Source organism: Theropithecus gelada, chromosome 7a, assembly GCF_003255815.1.
Source record: "Theropithecus gelada isolate Dixy chromosome 7a, Tgel_1.0, whole genome shotgun sequence".
Classification (NCBI taxonomy): Eukaryota; Metazoa; Chordata; class Mammalia; order Primates; family Cercopithecidae; genus Theropithecus; species Theropithecus gelada.
The window spans coordinates 44,862,527-44,885,581 of record NC_037674.1 but is presented as its reverse complement, the minus strand read 5'-3'; the positions used below and the strand labels follow the sequence as shown (position 1 = coordinate 44,885,581).

Here is a 23,055-nt window from a genome sequence, read left to right as displayed (position 1 = left end):
ACACCAACAACTGACAGGTGTGGGAATAAAGCTGTAGATGAGCAGGATTTTTGGATGTTATTGAAGTTCAACTTTTATAACTTCAAATTCAAGAGTTATAACCTAGGATGTTAGGATGTTAATTGTAATCCCATGGTAACCACAAAGAAAGTAGCTATAGAAAATACACAAAAGGGAATGTGAAATTATTTTAAACCTTTCACTATAAAAAAAAATCAACTATGAATTCAGCAAAGGAGCAGGATATGAACAAAAATCAGTTGCAGAGGACCCAAACAAGATGGCTGACTAGACATAGCTAGAAATAACTTCTCCCATTGAGATAGACCAGAGATTCAACTAAATCAGCATAATCCAGACACATCATCTGAGAAATCAAACTGAAAGAGGTTAGAGAGATGACCCAAATGCCAGGACTGAAGGGGGAGGAAACTGGGAACCCCACACAGGGTTGCCAAGTGCCAAGATATGTTCCAGGCCCTAAATAGCTCCTTAGGAAGGAGTGGCTCTGACCTGTGTAAGCTGCCAGACCAGGAGGGAACAGGGCTTTCTTTCCTGTGGGACCAGGGTAAGCCTGATCTGTGCACCCTGCTGTCCACTAGCCCCTCTCATAGTCCCTGTCTGGACGTGCCTACACACAGCACAGCCTCAACTACCCTGCTGGAGCACTTCCTGCCCGTGGTGCCTCCACCACCCCTGCCTCCCACCCACGGTGCCCCTGCCAGAATGCCTCCCACCTGCAGTGCTCCCACAGGAGCACTTAAGCCCATGGACCCGTGCTGCCATACCTTATGGGATGCTGTTGTCAGCAGCCTGGGAGTACCTCAGCCCCTCTAGTGAGCCTGGGCTCAGCTTCAAGGGACCAGTGGACAAAGCTGTGGACTTGGTCCAGGCCACCCAGAGTTAGAGCATGCAGCCCGTGAGTGTAAAGCTGAACCTTGGCCCTCTGAAAGCATTCAGAAACAAAGCCATTCAACCACATGCAACTTGTGCCACAGTCAAACCCTCAGGGCAATAAAAATCATAAAAACAAAAAGTCCCATTCAAAGAACAGCAACTTCAAAGGAAAAATGAATATCAGCCCTCACCAATGAGAAAGAACCAGCACAACAACTCTAGCAACTCTAAAAGCCAGAGCATATTCTTACCTCCAAATGATCATACTTGCTCCCTGACAATGGTTCTTAACCAGATTGAAATGGCTGAAATGGCAGACAAAGAATTCAGAATCTAGATGGCAAGGAATCTCATCAAGATATAAAACAAGGTTGAAACCCAATCCAAGGAAAGCAGTAAAATGATCCCAGAGTTGAAAGATGACATAACCATTTTAAGAAAGAACTAAACTGAACTTCCAGAAATGAAAAATTCACTACAGGAATTTCAAAATAAAACTGGAAGCATTAAAAACAGAATAGACCAAGCTGAAGAAAGAATCTCAGAGCTTGAATACTGCTCCTTTGAAGTAACACAGTCAGACAGAAATAAAAAATATTTTTTAAAATGACCAAAACCTCCAAGAAATATGGCATTATATAAGGAGACCAACCCTACAACTCATTGGCATTCCTGAAAGTGGAGAGAGAGCAAGCAACTTGGAAAACATACTTGAGGATATAGTCCAGGAAAATCTCAGTCTCACTAGAGACACTGACATGCAAATTCCAGAAATTCAGAGAACCTCTGTGAGATTGCTATGCAAGACAATCATCCTCAAAACACACAGTCATCTGATTCTCCAAGGTCCACATGAAAGAGACAACTTTAAAGGGAGCTAGAGAGAAGAGGCTGGTCACTTATAAAGGGAACTCCATCAGGCTAACAGCACACCTTTCATCAGAAACTTTAGAAGACAGAAGAAATTGGAATTTCATATCCAACCAAACTAAGTTTCATAAGTGAAGAAGAAATTAAATTATTCTCAGACAAGCAAATGCTAAATTCATTACCACTAGACCTGCTTTACAAGAGATCCTAAAGGGAGTGCTAAACATGGAAATGAGCCGGGCGCGGTGGCTCACGCCTGTAATCCCAGCACTTTGAGAGGCTGAGGCGGGCAGATTATGAGGTCAGGAGATCGATCATCCTGGCGAACACGGTGAAAACCCGTCTCTACTAAAAATACAAACAAAAAAATTAGCCGGGCGTGGTGGTGGGCGCCTGTAGTCCCAGCTTCAGGAGGCTAAGGCAGGAGAATGGCGTGAACCTGGGAGGCGGCAGAGCTTGCAGTGAGCAGAGATCGTGCCACTGTACTCCAGCCTGGGTGACAGAGTGAGACTCCGTCTAAAAAAAAAAACAAAAAAAAAACAAAAAAAAAAACCATGGAAATGAAAGAACAATACCTGCCATCACAAAAACACACTTAAGCATATAGCCTACTGACACTATAAAGCAACTATACAATCAGGTCTACATAACAACCAGCCAATAGCACAATAAGATCAAATCCTCACATATCAATATTGAATCTGAGCATAAATGGGCTAAATGTTCCACTTAAAAGGCATAGAGTGGCAAGTTGGATAAAGAAGCAGGATCCAACTGTCTGCTGTCTTCAAGAGACCCATCTCACAAGTAACAACACTCACAGGCTCAAAGTAAATGGGTACAGAAATAACAGGCAAGTGGAAAAAAAGAGAGAAGGGGTTGCTATTCCTATATTATATAAAACAGACTTTAAAACTATGATCAAAAAGGACAAAGAAAGAGTATTACATAATGATAAAAGGCTCAATACAAGAGGAACACTTAACTATCCTTACTATCCTTAATATATATACACTAAACATTGGAGCACTCAGATTCATAAAACAAGTTCTAGAGATCTACAAAGAGATTTAGACAACCACACAATAAGACTGGAGGACTTAAAAAACAAAACAAACAAAAAAAAAACCATTGACAGCGTTGAACAGATCATCAAGGCAGAAAACAAACAAAGATATGCTGGACTTAAACACGATACTTGACCAATTGGACCTAGTAGACATCTACAAAACACTCCATCCAACAATAGAATGTACATTCTTCTTATCTACACACAGCACATACTCTAAAAGATTCACCACATGCTGGATCATAAAGTCTCAACAAATTCAAAAAAATCGAAACCATGCCAACCACAATCTCAGACCACAGCACAATACCAAAAGAAATCAATACCAAAAAGATCTATCAAAACCATACAATTACATGGAAGTTAAACAAACTGACCTGAAATGACTTTTGGGTAAAGAACAAAATTAAGGCAGAAATCACAAAGTTAGTTGAAACTAATGAAAACAAAGACACAACATACCAGAATATTTGGGAAACAGCTAAAGCATTGTTTTGTTTTTGTTTTTGAGATGGAGTGTTGCTCTGTCACCTGGGCTGGAATGTAGTGGTACAATCTCAGCTCACTGCAACCTCCGCCTCCAGGGTTCAAGCGATTCTCCTCCCTCAACCTCCTGAGTAGCTGAGATTACAGGCACCTGCCATCATGCCCAGCTTATTTTTTCTATTTTTACTAGAGATGGGGTTTCACCATGTTGGCCAGGATGGCCTTGAACTCCTGACCTCGTGATCTGCCCGCCTTGGCCTCCCAGAGTGCTGAGATTACAGGCGTGAACCACCGCACCCAGCCAGCTAAAGCAGTGTTAAGAGGAAGGTTTAGAGTGACAAATACCTACATCAAGAAATTACAAAGATCTCAAATTAACAACCTAATGTCCCACCTAAAGGAGGTGGAAACACAAAAGTAAGTGAACACCAAAGCTAGCAGAAGAAAAGAAATAACCAAAATCAGAGCTGAAATGTAAAAATCTATAGAAAAGATCAATGAAACCAAAGTGGGTTCTTCAAAAGATTAAACAAGATTGTTAGACAGCTAGCTAGAAAGAAAAAAGAAAATCCAAATAAACACAATCAGAAATGACAAAGGTAACACGTTAACTAACCCCACAGAAATACAAAAACCCTCAGAGACTATTATGAACACCTCTATGCACACAAACTAGAAAACACATGATAAATAGATAAGTTCCTGGAAACACATAGGCTTTTAAGATTGAGCCAGGAAGAAGTGAAAATTCTGAGCAGACCAATAATGGGTTCTGAAATTGAATCAGCAATTAAAAACAACAACAACAACAACAACAAAACTACCAATCAAAAGAAGCCCTGGATCAAACAGATTCACAGCTGAATTGTACCAGACGGACAAAGAAGAGGTAGTACAAATCCTACTAAAATTATTCCAAAAAATTGAGGAGAAGGGACTCCTCTCTAACTCATTCTCTGAAGCTATTATCATTCTGATATAAAAGTCCTACAGGGACACAAGGAAAAAAGAAAACTTCAGACCTGTATTCCTGATGAATACAGACACAAAAATTCTCAATGAAATACTAGCAAACTGAACCAGCAGCACATCAAAAAGTTAATTCACCACAATCAAGTAGGCTTTATTCTTGGGATGCAAGGTTGGTTCAACATAGGCAAATCAATAAATGTGATTCACCACATAAACAGAGTTTATAACAGAAAGGACATGATCATCTCAATAGATACAGAAAAGGTCTTCAATAAAATTCAACATCCTTTCATGTCGAAAACCCTCAACAAATTAGGCACTTAAAGGAACGTGACTCTCAAGGAAATAAGAGCCATATATGACAAACCCACAACCAACAACATACTGAAAGGGCAAAAGTTGGAAGCATTCCCCTGGAGAACTGAAACATAAAAAGGAAGCCCACTCTCACCAATCCTATTCAATACAGTACTGGAAGTCCTAGCCAGAGCAATCAGGCAAGAGAAAGAAATAAAAGGTATCCAAAAACGGAGAGAGGAAGTCAAACTATCTCTCTTAACAGACTACATAATTCTATACCTAGAAAACCCTACAGACTCTACCAGAAGGCTCCTAGAACTGACAAACGACTCCAGTAAAGTTTCAGGATACACTATCAATGCACAAATATTAGTAGCATTTCTATACACTCATAATGTCCAAGCTTAGAGTCGAATTAAGTGCATAAAACCATGTACAATAGCCACAAAAAGAATAAAATACCTAGGAATACAGCTTACCAAGGAAGTGAAAGACTGAGAATTACAAAACACCAAATAAAGAAATGAGATGACACAAACAAATGGAATAACATTCCATGCTCATAGATGACAGAATATTGTCAAAACAGCTATACTACCTAAAGCAATTTACAGTTTTAATGCTATTCCTATCAAATTATCAATGTCATTTTTCACAGAATTAGACAAATAACTATTTTAAAATTCACATAGAACCATAGAAGACCTCAAATCACCAAAGCAATCCTAAGCAAAAAGAACAAAGCCAGAGGCATTATACTACTTGAGTTCAAACTATACTACAAGATTATAGTAACCAAAATAGCATGGTACTGGTACCAAAACAGACACATCAACCAATGGAACAGGATAGAGAACCAGAAATAAACCCAGACAAAGTTGATAAACAATGGGGGAAAGGACTCCCTAGTCAATAAGAGGCGCTGTGATAACTGGCCAGCTATAGGCACAAGGTTAAAACTGGACCCGAACTTCACCATATACAAACATTAACTCAAGATAAAGACTTAGATGTGTGACCTAAAACAATAAATCACCAAAAGCAATCCTAAGCAAAAAAGAAAAAAAAAAAAAAAAAAAAAACCCATTCCAAATGGGAGAAATTGGCCAAAACAAAAGGGCTAGATCTAGATCTAGAAGAAAACTGAGGAAGTATCATTCATTCTGGATATTGGTCTTAGCAAATAATTTATGACTAAGTCCCCAAAAGCAATTGCAACAGAAACAAAAATTGACCAGTGGGACCTAATTAAACTAAAGAGCTTCTGCATAACAAAAGAAATTATCAACAAAGTAAACTACAAACTACAGAATGGGAGAAAATATTCACAAGTTATGCATCCAATAAAGGTCTAAATACCCAGAATCTATAACGAACTTAAACAAATCAGCAAGCAAAAACCAAATAACCCCATTGTATTACTCCATTCTCAAGTGCTATAAGGACATACTTGAGACTGGGTAATTTATAAAGGAAACAGGTTTAACTCACAGTTCTGCAGGGCTGGGGAGGCCTCAGGACATTTACAGTCATGGCAGAAGGGAAAGTAAACAAGTCCTTTTTCACAAGGCGGCAGGAGAGAAAAGAATGAGTGAAGAGGGAAAAGCCCCTTACAAAGTCATTAGATCTCATGAGAGCTCACTCACTATCATGAGAACAGCATGGGGGAATCGCAGCCATGATCTAATCACTTCCCCCAAGGGCCTTCCCACTACACATGGGGATTATAATTCAGATTACAATTGAAGATGAGATTTCGGGTGGGAACACAACCAAACCATATCATTCTGCCCCTGGCCCCTCCCAAATGTCATGTCTTCACATTTCAAAACACAATCATGCCTTTCCAATAGTCCCCTGAAGTCTTAATCATTCCAGCATTAACCCAAAAGTCCAAGTCCAAAGTCTCATCTAAGACAAGGCAAGTCCCTTCTGCCTATGAGCCTGTAAAATAAAAAATTAGTTACTTCCTAGATATAATGGGAGTACAAGCACTGGGTAAATACACCCATTCCAAACAGGAGACATTGGCCAAAACAAAAGGGCTACAGGCCCCATGCAAGTCCAAAATCCAATAAGGCGGTCATTAAATCTTACAGTTCCAAAATAATCTCCTTTGACTCCATGTCTCACATCCAGGTCACACTGATACAAAAGGTGGGCTCCCAGGGCCTTGAGTAGCTCCACCCCTGTGGCTTTGCAGTATACAACCCCCCTCCTGATGGCTTTCACAGGTTGGCATTGAGTGCCTGCAGCTTTTCCAGGTACATAGTGCAAGCTGTCGGTGTACCTACCATTCTCTGGTTGGGAATACAGTGGCCCTCTTCTCACAGCTCCACTAGGCAGTGGCCCAATGGGGACTCTGTGTGGGGGCTCTGACCCCATATTTCCCTTCTGCACTGACTGATCAGAGGTTCTCCATGAGGGCTCTGCCCCTGCAGCAAACTTCTAACTGGACATTCAGGTGGTTCCATACATCCTGTGAAATCTAGGGCAGAGGTTCCCAAACCTCAATTACTGACTTCTGTACATCCACAGGCCCAACATCATGTGTAAGACACCAAGGCTTGGGGCTTGTACCCTCTAAAGCTACGGCCTGAGGCTGTATGTTTGCGCCCTTTAGCCACGGGTGGAGCTGAAGCAGGTGGGATGCAGGACACCACATCCCGAGGCTGCGTAGAACAGAAGAGCCCAGCCCATGCAACCATTTTTCCCTCCAAGGCCTCTGGGCCTGTGCTGGGAGAGTCTGCCATGAAGGTTTCTGACATGTCCTGAGACATTTTCCCCACTGTCTTGGTGGTTAACATTTGGCTCCTGGTTACTTAACTGCAGCCAGCTACAGTTTCTCCCCAGAAAATGGGGTTTTCTTTTCTATTGCATCTTCAGGTTGAAATTTTCCAAACTTTTATGCTCTGCTTCCTCTTGAAGCCTTTGCCACTTAGAAATTTCTTTCACCAGATACCCTAAATCATCTCCCTCAAGTTCAAAGTTCCACACATCTCCAGGGCAGGGGCAAAATGCCACCAGTCTCTTTGCATAGCAAGAGTGACCTTTACTCCAATTTCTAACAAGTTCCTTATCGCCATTTGAGACTACCTCAGCCATATCACTATCAGCATTTTGGTCAAAACCATCCAACAAGTCTCTAGGAAGTTCCAAACTTTCCCATATCTTCTTGTCTTCTGAGCCCCAATATGTGGTGATTATAATTCAGAATATAATTCAAGATGAGATTTTGGGTTGAAACACAGCCAAACCATATCACCCATTTAAAAAATGGGCAAAAGACATGAACAAAAACTTCTCAAAAGACACCATACACGCAGCCAACAAATATATGAAAAAATGATCATCATTGATCATTAGAGAAATGCAAATACAAATTGCAATGAGATACCATCTCACAGTAGTCAGAATGGCTATTACTAAACAGTCAAAAAACAACAGATGCTGGTGAGGTTGTGGAGAAAAGGAAACACTTATATGCTGCCGGTGGGAATATAAACTAGTTCAGCCACTGTGGAAAGCAGTGTGGAGATTTCTCAAATAATTTAAAGTAGAACAACCATTCAATCCAGCAATCCCACAGTAAGGTATATACCCAAAGGAAAATAAATTGTTCTACCAAAAAGACACATGCAGTAGTACTTATAATAGCAAAGACAGGAATCAACCACAATGCCCATCAATGGTGGACTGGATAAAGAAGATGTAGTATATATATACCATGGAATACTATACAGCCATAAAAAAGAATGAAATCATGTCCTTTACAGCGATATAGATGCAGCTGGAATTCATTATCATAAGTGAACTAATGAAGGAACAGAAAACCAAATACCACATGTTCTCACTTATAAGTGGGAGCCAGACATTGAATACACACGTACACAAAGATAGGAAAAACAGACACTGGGGACTGCTTAAGCGGGGACCGTGGAGGGGAAAATGGCTTGGAACGTACCTATTGAGAACTGTGCTCACCACCTGGGTTATGGGATCATTCATACAACAAGCCTCAGTGACATGCAATTTATCCATGTAACAAATCTGCCCAGATACCCCTTGAACCTAAAATAAAAGTTAAAAAATAAAGTTTTTTTTAAAGTGATGATGAGAATTTAAAGAAATTGGAATCCTCATTTTTGCCGGTTGGAATGTAAAACAGTGCAGCCACTTTAGAACACATCTGGTAGTTCCTCTAAAAGTTGAACACATAGCTACCATATAATCCAGCAATTCCACTCCTAGATATATACCCAGAACAAATGAAAATGTGTCTTCCTACCAAAACTTGTACATACATGGTTCATAGCAGCATTATTCAAAAACTAGAAGCAACATAATGCCTGTCACTGATGAATTAATAAATAAAATGTGGTATAGCCATATGATGGGATACTATTCAGCCTTAAAAATGAATTTTAGAAGATTATTCGGCTGCTTAAAAATGCTGCAATATAACATGGATAGAGGTGGAGGCCATTAGCCTAAGTGAATTAACTCAGAAAAAGAAAACCAATTGCTACATGTTCTCATGTATACATGGGAGCTAAACAATGGGTATACATGAACATACAGAAGGGTCTAATAGACACTGGGGACTCCAAAACAGGGCAGAGCAGTAAGGAAGTGAGACCTGAAAAATTATCTACTAGGAACACCATTCACTATTACTAGGTTCAGTAAAAGCCCAGACTTCACTACTGCACAAGATAGCCACGTAATTGAAGTGCACATGTGCCCCCTGAATCTATAAAAATATATATAAAAATGCTGTAATATGAGTGAACCTTGTAAATATTATGTTAAGTGAAAGAATCCAGTCATAAGAGACTGCATATTGTCTGACTGCTTTTATGTGAAATGCCTAGAACAGGAAAATCCAGGGAGACAGAGAGTAGATTTGCAGTGGCCTGGAGCTATAGTGAAGCACGGGGTGAGATGCACAGAAGCAGGAATGAGTGCTAATGTGTACAACGTTTCTTTCTGAACAGTTGAAATGTTCTAAAGTTAGACTGTGGTAATGATTGCACAATTCTATATATTCTAGAAACCACTGAACTGTACATTTTAAATCAGTAAATTTTATGGTATATGAAATATATCTCAATAAAGCCTTTTAATTTTATTTTATTTTTTATGGAGTTTCACTCGTCACCCAGGCTGGAATGCAATGGCGTGATCTCAGCTCACTGCAACATCTGCCTCCCAGGTTCAAGCGAATCTCCTGCCTCAGCCTCCCAAGTTCAAGCGATTCTCCTGCCTCAGCCTTCCGAGTAGCTGGGATTACAGGTGCCCACCACCACATTCAGCTAATGTTTGTATTTTTAGTAGAGATGGAGTTTCGCCATGATGGCCAGGCTGGTCTTGAACTCCTGACCTAAGGTGATCCACCCACCTCAGCTTCCCAAAGTGCTGGGATTATAGACATGAGTCACCGTGCCTGGCCTAATTTTTTAAAAATTAACTTCTATATAGTAACAAGGAATAATCTGAAAATAAAATGACAAAAGTAATTCCATTTATTATAGCATCAAAAAGAATAATATACTTAGAAATTAACCAAGGAGGTAAAAGACATGTAAAATGAAAATTACAAAACACTACTGAAAAAAATTAAAGAAGAGAAAACATATCCCATGTTCATGTATTGGAAGACATAATATTGTTAAAATATCAACACTACATAAAGTAATCTACAGATCCAATGCAATCACTATCAAAATCCTGATGACACGTTTTTCATGGAAATAGAAAAACCTATCCAAAAATCCACATGGAATCTCAAGGGACCTCAAATAGCCAAAACAATCTTGAAAAAGAACCAAGTTGGAAGATTCACATTTTCTGATTTCAAAAGTTAGAATGATCAAAACAGTATAGTACTGACACAGACATATAGACCAATGGAATACACTAGAGGGCCCAAAATAAACCCTCAAATATATAATCAAATAATTCTGACAAGGGTGGCAAGACCACCCAAAAGGGAATAATTTGTCTTTTCAACAAATGGTGTTGGGAAAACTGGATCTCCATATGCAAAAGAGTGAAGTTGGATCCTTACCATATGTAAAAATAGACGAAGGACTTAATCATAAATTCTAAAACTATAAAATTCTTAGAAGGAAACAGGGCAAAAGCTTCACAATACTGGATTTAGTAATGATTTCCTGGATATTACTCAAAATCACAAGCAACAAGAGAAAGACAATTTGGACTTCATGAAAAATATAAAATGTTGTGCATCAAAAGACAATATCAGCAGAGTAAAAAGGCAACTCACAGAATAGGAGATAATATTTGCAAATTATATATCTGATAAGGGATTAATATCCAGAATGTACAGATAACTTCTAAAACTCAACAACAAAAAGCAAACGACCCAATTCAAAAATGGGCAAAAAACTTGAATAGACATTTCACTGAAGAATATACACATAACTGGCCAAGTAACACATAAAAAGATGCTCAACATCAGTAAACATTAATGAACACAAATCAAAACTACAATGAGATACTACCTCATACCCATTATAATGGCTACCATCAGAAAACAGAAAATAACAAGTGCTGACAAGGATGTAAAGAAATTGGAACTCTTGTGCAGTGTTGATGAGAATGTAAAATGGCACAGCCACTTACATGTGCAGGTTTGTATAAAAGAAAGAAAAATAAATTTAAAAAATAAGAAAAACAAAATGGTACAGCCACTGTGGAAAACAGTATGACAGCTTCTCAAAAAATTCAAAATAGAGTTTACCATATGATCCAACACTTCCACTTCTCAGTATATCCCCAAAGAATTTAAAACAGGCTCTTGAAGAAATATTGGTACACCTATGTTCACAGCGGCATTATTAACAACAGCCAAAATGTGCAAGCAACCCAAGAGTGTATCAATGGAATGCATAAGTAAAATGTGGTATATACATACAACAAAATATTTTTCAGCCTTAAAAAGAAAGGAAATTATGATATATGTTACAACATAGATGAACCTTGAGGACATTATACTAAGTGAAATAAACTAGTCACCAAAACCACTAATACTATAATTCTATTTGTATGAGGTACTTACTCAGAATCATACAGACAGACAGATTGGTGGTTGCCAGGGAGTGGGGGAAGGGGAAACTGGGGAGTTATTGATTAATTAGTACAGAGCTTCAGGTTTACAAGATTGAAAGAGTAATGGAAATGGATGCATAACACTATGAATGTATTTAATACCACTGAACTATACACTTAAAAATAGTTAAGATGGTAAATTTTATATTATGTGTATTTTAACACAATTTAAACAATTGAAAACAAAAAAGAATCACAGAACTGGCAATAATCTTAAAAACCATAGTCCAACTGGTTTATTTGTAAACAACAACAACAACAAAATAAGATCTAGAGTTTAATGACTTGTCCAAAGTCACACAACTAGTTCTGGCTGCACCAACACTAGGTCCAAGTCTTGTGATTACTTACGAAGGCTCTGCTTTCCACTGCAGCTTTCTAACTTTGTTGTTCTACCTATAACACTGAAATAAATACACAGACTCAGATACTACTTTTATATATACTACTTAGTATTACAACATACTTTACATACTTTCTTTTATAAAAGAAATACTGAATTATTGGACTTTTTCCTTACCAAATGTCAACTAACATTTATCACCTTTTCAACACAAAATCTACAGTTTGACTGCTTACATACACCGAAACAACTATCCATACAATTTCATTATCCTTGAAACATGCTCTATATTTTATTGATTTGACAATAATATGCTAGAAATAAATACTAAGTAACTAATGACTGGACCACAGATAAATTTATAATAAATGTACAATAAGACTGACAATATAACACAAATATTAAGAAAAACCCTTATAACTGACAATTCTACATGAAGTTATTAATGTTCACAGTATAACATTACATTACTATCAATACCATTAAGATAAAGACAGTTTAATCACTATGCAAATAGAATTTACTGATCTACCATAAAATGAGTTTATTGACAAAACAGTTTAAAAGCTTTATTTTTAGCTATATGAACTTGTTTTGCAAATATTATACTAAGTATCATTTTAAGTGTTTAACTGGACTATCAGAAAGTTACATTTGCAGTGTTAAATTTTTGAGATGAGTATTTTTACTGCTAACATCAATGCAGTTATGTGTATTATTTCTGATTCACAGATAATTTGTTTCCAAGAAAACAATGATCAGTAATGTTATTAATCTTTTCCAAGATATCGAATGGATATTTAGCCATATGATTAGCATTAACAGGTATTATGCTGACAGTTCTCTTATATAACACACATAAAACAGGTTTTCCAAAAGTGAAGCCCCGTGAGGCTGAGAAAAATACTACATAAGGTTGAAATTTGAGTCTTGTCTAATTATTAGTTTCCCTCCCAGAGGCTTAAGTTTAGAGAGATTTTCTAATAATTCTCATTACTTTTTTTTTTCTGTTTGTTTTCTTTTTTGAGACTGGGTCTCACTCTAGCAGCCAAGTTGAAGTGCAGTGGCTCCATCTCGGCTCTCTGAAACCTCTGCCTCCCAGGCTCAAGCAATCCTCCAGACTCAGCCTCCCAGGTAGCTGAGACTATAGGCGTGCACCACTACATCCAGCTAATTTTTTGTTTTTGGCAGAGATGGGGTTTTGCCATGTTGCCCAGGCTGGTCTTGAACTCCTGAGCTCAAGAAATCCACCCGCCTTGGCTTCCCAAAATGCTGCGATTACAGGAATGAGCCACCATGCCCGGCCTACTTTTCTAATCTTAGAAGAATCGACATAGTATAGTTGATAAAAGTGTGAATTTACTTTTTTTTTTTTTTTTGAGACAGAGTCTCACTCTGTCACCCAGGCTGGAATGCAATGGCACATTCTCAGCTCACTGCAATCTCCGCCTCCTGGGTTCAAGTGATTCTCCTGCCTCAGCCTCCTGAGTAGCTGTGATTATAGGTGCGCACCAACACGCCCAGCTAATTTTTGTATTTTTAGTAGAGACAGGGTTTCACCATGTTGGTTTGGTTGGTCTCAAACTCCTGACCTCATGATCTGCCCGCCTCGGCCTCCCAAAGTGCTGGGATTACAGGCGTGAGCCACTGAGCCCGGCCTGCTGTGTTCCTTCGAATAAATTTTGTTTGTAAAAATGTGTGTAATCACGCCTCCTTTGTAGGCTACTTGTGAAAATTAAATAAATTGTGAGGATTAAATTTGAGGATAAAATAAAATAATAAGGAAACAAAGTGCCTGAGTCAGAGTCGACCAAAGAACAGCTGTTCAAACGAAGTTAAATTCCATCCTTCTTCAATACCCCAATTTCAGAAGTGCTGATTTCAACAATGAAAGTGAAATTGATAATGTCAACTGTCATACATGCAAAACTGCTAGCAGGTGCCACTTTATTATGTTTCAGGTTCTAAAGCATACTCAATTGAAGTCACAAAGTTCACCTTATTAGTCTCCTATAAACAAGGAAGTAGGCTGCTATCAAGGCCTTATAGATAAAACCCACATTCTTTTTTTCTTTTTCTGCTTTTCAGGAGAAGGGAAAAAATAAATAAAATATATATTTGTAATATATGTACATATAGTAATTTTTCTACTTTTACAAGGCTTGGAAAACAGTTTGTCTTATTTACATCTCATTTACATTTCTAGGAATAAGGATCAATAAAAAACAAACAAAAAATACATCTCATTTACAAATAGGGCCTGAGAAGGGACAACAATGTAAGATATATACAATGACTACAGCAGCCATTAATGTAAGTTATATATACATAAGTTACATCCAATGTAAGTTATATATACATGTTTTATAAGTTTTATATTGGAAAGGGCAGACCTTTCTATAATGGCTTTGGTTTAAATCAAAGACTGTCATCATCATCATCCTAATAACAATACTGGGTTTAGCCATTAGAAATATCAGTCATGTGATCACACTATTAAATAGGACATTTAAAGAGGTATGCTTACTCTAAAGCAGAAAAGGTCATCTTCCCATATGTAATAACTGTAATGACTTCTAATACTAAAGTTATTTTCAGAATCTGAATATGTAAATTAAACACTGTTTCGTTTGGCTTTCTCCTACTGAAAAAGGAAATAATTTCCTACCGAAATAGGGAACTCACTTAGCTAATTAGAATTATCAACAGAATCAATCATAATTACCCACATAATGTGACAGTAATGCTATCCTTTAAGGCATATAGTATTTTCCAAATCTAGGCATATTATTTTATGTAATATAGTAAGTTCTTAAAAGGGCAAGAACTATACAACAGTTATACAGTTTGCTGTATAACTCTCTATTTGTTATACAGCAAACAAATAGAAAGGCCTAATTAAATAATGTGGCATCCCTACACATATTCTAATGGTTTAGTTAAACATAGGTCTTTACAAAAAGAAATAGTAAATATCAGGCTTAAATAGGGTAGAAAACTACCACTGAAACTTGCTATGTCTTCATTCCATTCTGACAGAACTAAATATAAGTCCTAAGTATTTTAAGTTGCTAGTTTAAATGTTTATATAAAGTAGCCCAAGTTTAAAAACATTCATTTCTTATCTCTTTCACCTAATATTAACTGCTTAGTTGTAAGAACATACCAAAGTTTGTTCTTTTTGACAGATATCCCAAGAGAGTATCAGGTTTCTTTGTTCATTTGATACCCAAAGATGAAAAGATCTCACCAAAGACCCTAAAATTTATTTTTCTAAAGTAACATTTGTCAACCCAATGCCAATCTTCGGCACTAGCAGCATTTATTACACTTTGTCTTGTCTTACATGTTTTTTCAGTCACAGATGTAATCTTTGGATAGATTCCTATAATGCAATCTAGTTTTAGACAACAATAAAATTATTCAAATACTCAGCTATATAAAACTATACATACATTCCCTTGGAATAGGTACAGATAACCAAAACTCATTATGAAAATGTGTATTTTATTATAAAGCATAGCCAAATAGTCAGAGATAATGGCAGCTAATTTGATCAAAAAGATATTGGAAAGACTATCTACCTGGCTGATCACAAAAGAAGAAAATACAGAGAAATAAAAGAGACCAGCTACCTTTTCACAAACATATAAGGATGACATATGAAAAGGTGCTCAACATTATAAGTCATGGGAAAAACACAAGATGCTACTACACACATATTAGAACAGATAAAAGGCAAAAATATACTGCACAATATCAAGTGCTGACAAGGATGCAGAGCAGCAAAAATTCTTATATATTGGTGGCAGGAATGCAAAATTGTACATTCACTCGGAAACAGTTTAACAGTTTCTTATAAAGTTAACTATACACTTAAAATAAGGTCCATAATCCTGCTCCTAGGTATTCACTCAAGTGAAATGAAAACTTATGTACACACACACACACACACACACACACACACCCCCTTTATGTAAACGTAGTAGCTTTATTCACGATTGACTGAAACTGCAAACAACCTAGATGTCCCTCAATAGATAAATGAATAAGCAAATTGTGTACCTATAATAGAATACTACTCAGCAACAAAAAGGTACAAACTAAGGATTTATGCAACAAATGGATGAAACTTAAAATGTATTTTGCTAAAAAGAAGCCAGACCTAAGAGGCTACATATTATATGATTCCATGTATATGATATTCTGGAAAAGGCTAATAACTAAAGGGATAGAACACACATTAAGGGTTGCCAGGATTTGGGGCTGGGGAGAGGGGCTGACTACAAAGTGGCAGCACAAAAAAATTAGGCGGGGGTGGGTGGTCACAGAACTGCTGTTGGTAGGTATGTGACTCTATGCATTTTTCAAAATCCACAAAACTGTACAACACAAAGAATGAATTTTAGTGTATATAAATTAAATGCAAACAACCAGGGTATCAGGGAAACCCAAGATGGAATGTGAACTGTGACAAAATGAATCTAACTGTGGTACAAATGAAATGGCACAGTAGACTGATGGGGATATACAGAAGAAAAGACCTGACAACTAACTTTGGAAAAAAGCATTTTGGCTGGATAATGTGAGAATAAAGATAAAAGTAACTGTACACAAACACTGTATTCTATTTGGTAAATTTGTTTCTCACAGGAGTATGGGTTAGCAATTTGGCAACTACTATATATGTCTAATAAACACATAAATATAGTGTAGAGAATGAGAGTCAGGTTTCTCACTGTGGGAGAAAGAAATTACAAATAAGCAAAGGGGAAACACTAGAATAATCCCTGTGGTACAAAACTGGAGTTGAAGGTATCAGTATGAATTAATATTTTAAGTGTGTATACAGCAAGTAAACACAGAAATAAATATAGATGTATGTATGTATGTGAGTTAGTATATGTATTCGTCCGTTTTCACACTATTATAAAGAACTGCCCAAGACTGGGTAATTTATAAAGAAAAGAAGTTTAATTGACTCACAGTTCCACATGGCTGGGGAGGCCTCAGGAAACTTATAATCATGGCAGAAGGGAATGTCTTACATGGCAGCAAGCAAGAGAGCAAGTGTGTAAGGGACGAACTGTCAGACACTTATAAAACCATCAGATCTCATGAGCACTCACTATTATAAGAAATGCATGGGGACACTGCCCCATGACCCAGTCACCTCCCACCAGGTCTCTCCCTTAACATGTGGGGATTATGCGGATTACAATTCAAGATGAGATTTGGGTGGGGACACAAAGCCTAACCATATCAGTATACATTTCCTAACTCTGACCCCTGAAAGGTCTAAAAGCAGTAACACCTTGGTAGCAATGAACATACCTAGCACCCAGATGCTGGTTTCTAAATGCTATTATCCAACAAGTTGGACCTGGGTTCCTTGGAGAGGTAACTGATTTCAGGGCTAGAGCAGGGAAAATACAAGATAAGCCTGAAGCATCTCATAAAGTCAGAAAGTAAGGAATTGCTTTAAAAAAAAAAAAAAAGAAAAGAAAAAGACAATGACACGTTGAAAAGTGCTCCCAGTGGCCGAAGCTGGAACAATTTGAGCAATAAAATAAATAACAACAGAATTTTGATTCTAATCCAGAGAATAAAATAAATATCTATGAGTTCACACTGATATAAGCAAATGATTAAGCAAATAAATGTGAGGAGGGACTACTCTATATTACAGAAGAATTACAATTGATAAACGTAGAGGAAATACGGAGAATAGAAAGTCACCACTAAAACACCACAGATGCTGCAGGCAAGATCCACCTATAAATGCTAAAATTAGTGGCCAAAAATTTAAGGAAAAACAAGATATTTGTCAAGCCTCAAAGCATTTTCCCCTAAATATTTACTAAATTAAGGGAAAAGTATTAACTTTTAAATAGAGAAATCTGGTAGACACCACCATAATCAAGTGATCAAGGCTAACATTACCAGTAATAGGACATTCTGACACCACGTAGCCTCTGATATTGTGTGCTGAAAAAGGCATATCACCTCTGTGGTATTCTGTCTCAAAATCTGTAACTTCAATCTAGTTATGAGGAAACATCAGGGAAACTCTAATTGAATGACATTCTACAAAATACCTGACCAGGAGTCTTTCAAAGTGTGAAAATCATGAGAGACATGGAAAGACTAAGGAACTGTCAGATTGGAGGAGACTAAGGAAATAACACAACTAACTGGATCCTGGAAAAAGAACATTAGTGGAAAACCTGGTGAAATTCTAATAAGGTCTGTAGTTTTAGTAAGTCATTATTGATTATTTAGTTTTGATCACTATACCATGGGTATGTAAGATGTTAACATGAGGGTAAGCTGAGTAATGAACACAAAAAACTCTCTATACTATATTATCATTGTAACTTACTTGTACATCTAAAATTATTTCAAAATAATTTTTTTTCAAGAGCCTTAAAAAAGAGAAAAAGAGACTTTATTCCTCTCCTTCAAATGCAGTATACCTTTCTTGACAGCAAATTATGTGGATAAAATTGATTTTTTAAAAAACTTATTTGGTAGAAGATAAAATGGCTACAAAAACCAAATTATTCAAAAACGTTATTTAACATTTTAAAGAAAACCCCATAGTGGTATATTAAAATAAGATTTTTAACATTGTCTCCTATGAGGATAAATCTTGGAGGTTTACTTCCAAACTAGTTTCTTTACTGCCCTGACAGTTATATGAAAATAATACCCATGTCCACATCGTTAGCAGTAAAAATACTCATCACAAAAATTCAACATTGCAAATAGCTACTGTAACTAACAGCTATGCGGTAATATGGATCAGGTTTTACGAAGTTAAAAAGCTGACATTCTCTTTCAGTCTGAATACCTTCAAAGACATGAACAGAGAAAATTCCAAACCAAGTCCATTCAGGCCCTTTCTTATTTAGCCACATATACTTTAAGAGATAAGCAGTATATTCAATTTAAAAAAAAATTCTATGCCTGTCTTTAAAGTACACATATTTAATTTCAATGATACTATCAAATTGGCAATGACTCAGTATTTGATTTTTATAATGAAATCTTTTATGCTGAGTTAGAAAAATCTAAGTAATCTAAGATTATATGAAAGGGAAAATCAAAGTATAAACTTTCCTATGAATTTATTTCCCCTTGTTTTACTTTTAAGTACCACAACTAGAACATAAATCAGGGAAATTTAAAAAAGATGTCTTAAGATATGATTTTAATAGATGCAAAAAGTGTTAGCATTACCTTCTTATATTATCCATCATTTAAAAGGAAGTTTTACTTATTCATAAGAAATTGATTATTTTATTCATAAGTCCTAGTTTACAAATCAGATACTCTCCACAGCTAAACACACACAATGCTAAGGTGGCCTCATTAACATATTAAAGCTATCAAGATTTCCATCCCTTCTGCAGCTTAATTTTATCACCTTTCATAATTCAAATGTATAAGCACTCAAATTCTAAATCCATACTGATTTAAATATAAAATGTGTGATGGCACAAAAAGATGCAAAGTATTTTCTTTCTGATAAGTTTCCAGATTCCTTCCTTTAAAAAGTAAATTTTAAAAGTTTTAAATTGGCTTTATAAAAATGCAAGCAAAGATACCTCACACAAGTCTATTAGGAAACCAAATATATTTCAGGTTAGGCAGGATATAAAAGAGGCTATTTTCAAATCAAATAATAGTTCTTTATGAGATGAAGATTTTAGAAGCTTACTTTATTTTGTTAAAATTACATGGAAAATAGCAAATATAATTTGTTTCTAATTTTGGTGCCCTGAACAGAGAAATTCCTTTATGATATTGGTTGGAAATTCTAATTTAATATGGCATGGTTTTAAAATATATGTTTCTTTTCTTCAGCCAAGAAATTCCTGAGGAGTGTAGCAAAGATTTTATAGACTTTCTAGGCTCCAATTTTATTTTCTCCTTCTATCTTATGTTTATTTAAACACTAATAATTTTAGGAATCACAAACAAGTGTAAGCGTTTCCATTTAAATATGAGAGAGAAACGTAACTCCAACTTTAGCCACTAAATGTAGTTTTATATTACCCGTGTTTTCATTTAAGTTTATATAAGCTAAACCACTTGCATTACTGGAACAGATATTAAAAATACACAATCATCACTCTCAAAATATTATTTGTTCAGTTTAAATTTAGTAGTAGAGACAAATATAATTAAATACATTTGTGTGATTAGTTTTTAGAATGGGAACAAGCTTGACGTTTATCATATAAACTTTTATTTTTGAAAATCTAAGCAAAATGAAGGCTTCTACTTAAAAAATAAGCACTTAGTATTTAACTGCTAACATTAAGTCTTATTTTAAAAATCAATTACTTCAGAAAACTAGCACCTCCTCTAAGAAATAATACAGACCCTTCACTTCAAGAAATTAGAGTTCTTGTATCTGCACATATACTTATATGCATATTTAAATCTCTAATAAGTTTTCATACAACAAGTCTTACTGACAACTAAAATCAGTTAGCTACCAGTTCATGTATCATAATTACATAGCATACCACCATTTCATGTATTATAATTACATAGCATAATAAGATACCCTGCTTCAGTTTTCTAAGCCAAGGGTTGGCAAACTTTCCTAAAAGGACTAGATTTTAGGCTTCTGGGCCATACAGACACTGTTCCAACTAAAAATGCTGCCAATGTAGTGCTAAGATGGCCACACACAATATGTATTAAGTGGGTGTGGCTGTGTTCCAATAAAACTTTATTTACCAAAATAGGTAGGCCATAGTTTGCTGACTCCTGCTCTAGGCAAACAGATTTGATATCAGTATATAACACTTCCAGCGAATGTATAATCATGTTTCCCTTGAATCTAGTAGTTGTTACAAGGAACATTAGCTATATAAGTCGTAAAGAAACCATGAAAATATTTCCTGAGGTCAGAATCTCAGATAAGACTGGGAAATTTAAATGTGTTAATAAAATACACATTAAAATATAAGTCTAAAAATGCATACACAGTAAGGGTATGATTAAATTTTATCAAACAATCTTACCTTAATCAAATGAAAGAATCTAAACTCTAGTACATCTCTGGTTTCAATTCAAAATGTATCTGAATCAAAACTTCAGTTTCTTGTCAAATTCCTAGAGAAACAAAAATTGAAAACCTTAAGTCAGCTTCCAGTTCCAGATAAGATAGGGTAATCACATGCCAGTAAGTTAATGTAGCTATGAGACTTGAACAGAATGCACGGAACAACTACTAGGGAACTTTGAAAAGTAACAGTAGCAGGCAGATTAAGACAACCAGAATTTGATGTACCACTGAAGCAACCACAGGTTTACCATTTATTTCCCCCTCTGCTTTCATCCAGACTGAACATAATACAGCCCAAATGGAAAGCTTCAGGAGAACCCCTCTACCTCTGGCTCGAGGAGAGGGAAAGGGGTCTCCTAAGACTCACAAGAAAGTGTGCAATTCCCCTTTTTTTTTCTCTCTTTACTCTCTCAAGCCCAGCCACCCATCACAGCTGTGGCAGCCGTGGCAATGGAGGTTATTATGAACTAAAACTCTGAGAGAGGTAATCTACCTCTCTGATCACAGCAGCTGTGGTCCCAAGAGGATGTGGTGAATCCCTTTTGCTTCTCTCTCTGTCCTCCTGCCACTTGGCCCTGAATATGGGCACAGTTGCAGAGAGTGAACATTAAAGAGAAATAAAGACCCACTTTCTGGTTAGAAAAGGGAAGCCACGCAGAATTAGAAATTACTGGAAGATCACAGACAAGGAACATGGGAGAGCAACACCTCAAAGTTGTTTTATGAACTCCTGGACTCACCCTCGAGTGGCATATGCATGCATCTGACCCAAACAAACATACACAGACTTTGCGAATTATGGAACAGACCACCCCTCAAGTTCCAGACTGGCAATAGGTGGTACACAGGTGGGACAGAACCAAGTAATATGGCAAAAGCTTTCAAAATCAAACTGATGCTGTAACTACAACCCACAGAAATTTGCAGTGTGAATCTAACTGGGTTGACTGCCTACTAAAACAAATATATCAACATTCTGCATAGTATTTAAACAAGATCCAATGTCTCCTAACATAATAGTCAAACATCCAGGATATAATCCAAAATCACTAGGTATACAAGGAATCAAAAAAACTCAACTTGCACAGGAAAAATACCAACATCAAGAAAACAAAGATGTTGAAATTATCTGAGATATTAAAGATATTTAGAGCCATTATTACAGAATGCTTTAACAAGTGAGTGCAAACATTCTTGATACAAAGGGATAAACTCAGGAAAAAAAAAAAAAAAAAAAACAGAAGATAAAAGAAGAACCAAATGGAAATTTTAGAAGTGGACAAATACCAATAACCAAAATAAAAAACTCACTAAATGAGCTCAATAGCCAAATGAAGATGACAGAAGAAAAAGTCAGTGCACTTACTACAGATGAATAAAAATGATCCAATCTGAACAGAGACAAAGATTGGGGAAAAAAGGTCAACATCAATCACATTTCTGTACATTAACAATGAACAATTTGGAAGCCTCAAATTTAAAAATAATGCAATTCAAAATAGGTCCATAAAAACCAAATAGTTGAGTACCAACCATTAGAACATGTACAAGAGCTATATGCTAACAACAACAAAATGCTGATGCATGCATCAGGAAAATCTGAGTAAGCAGAAAGATACCCAGTGTTCATAGATCAGAAAGCTCAACATCATAAAGATGTCAATTCTCCCCAAACTGGTCTAGAAATTTAATGCAACTCCAATCAAAATTCCAGGATTTTTTGTAGTTATAGACAAGCTGATTCTAAAATTATTATGGAAAGGCAAAAGAACTAGAGAAAACAAAACTATTTTTAAAAGAAATAAAGTTGAAGGAATTATACTACCTAATTTTAAGGCTTCAAGCTACTTACCAAGACAATGTGATATTGCTGAAGGAAGAGATCCATCAATCAATGGA

General features: G+C 36.4%; 1 protein-coding gene across 3 annotated transcripts in view; it reads right to left on the bottom strand.

Moving 5' to 3' along the window:
* GLCE (glucuronic acid epimerase) overlaps positions 1–23,055 on the bottom strand; it is a 127,141-nt gene that overhangs the window by 45,394 nt on the left and 58,692 nt on the right. For all 3 annotated transcript variants that reach the window (XM_025390722.1, XM_025390724.1, XM_025390725.1), the window contains exon 2: positions 21,113–21,203. The gene's annotated coding sequence lies outside the window, so the exon portion shown is untranslated. The remainder of the gene's footprint in view (positions 1–21,112; positions 21,204–23,055) is intronic.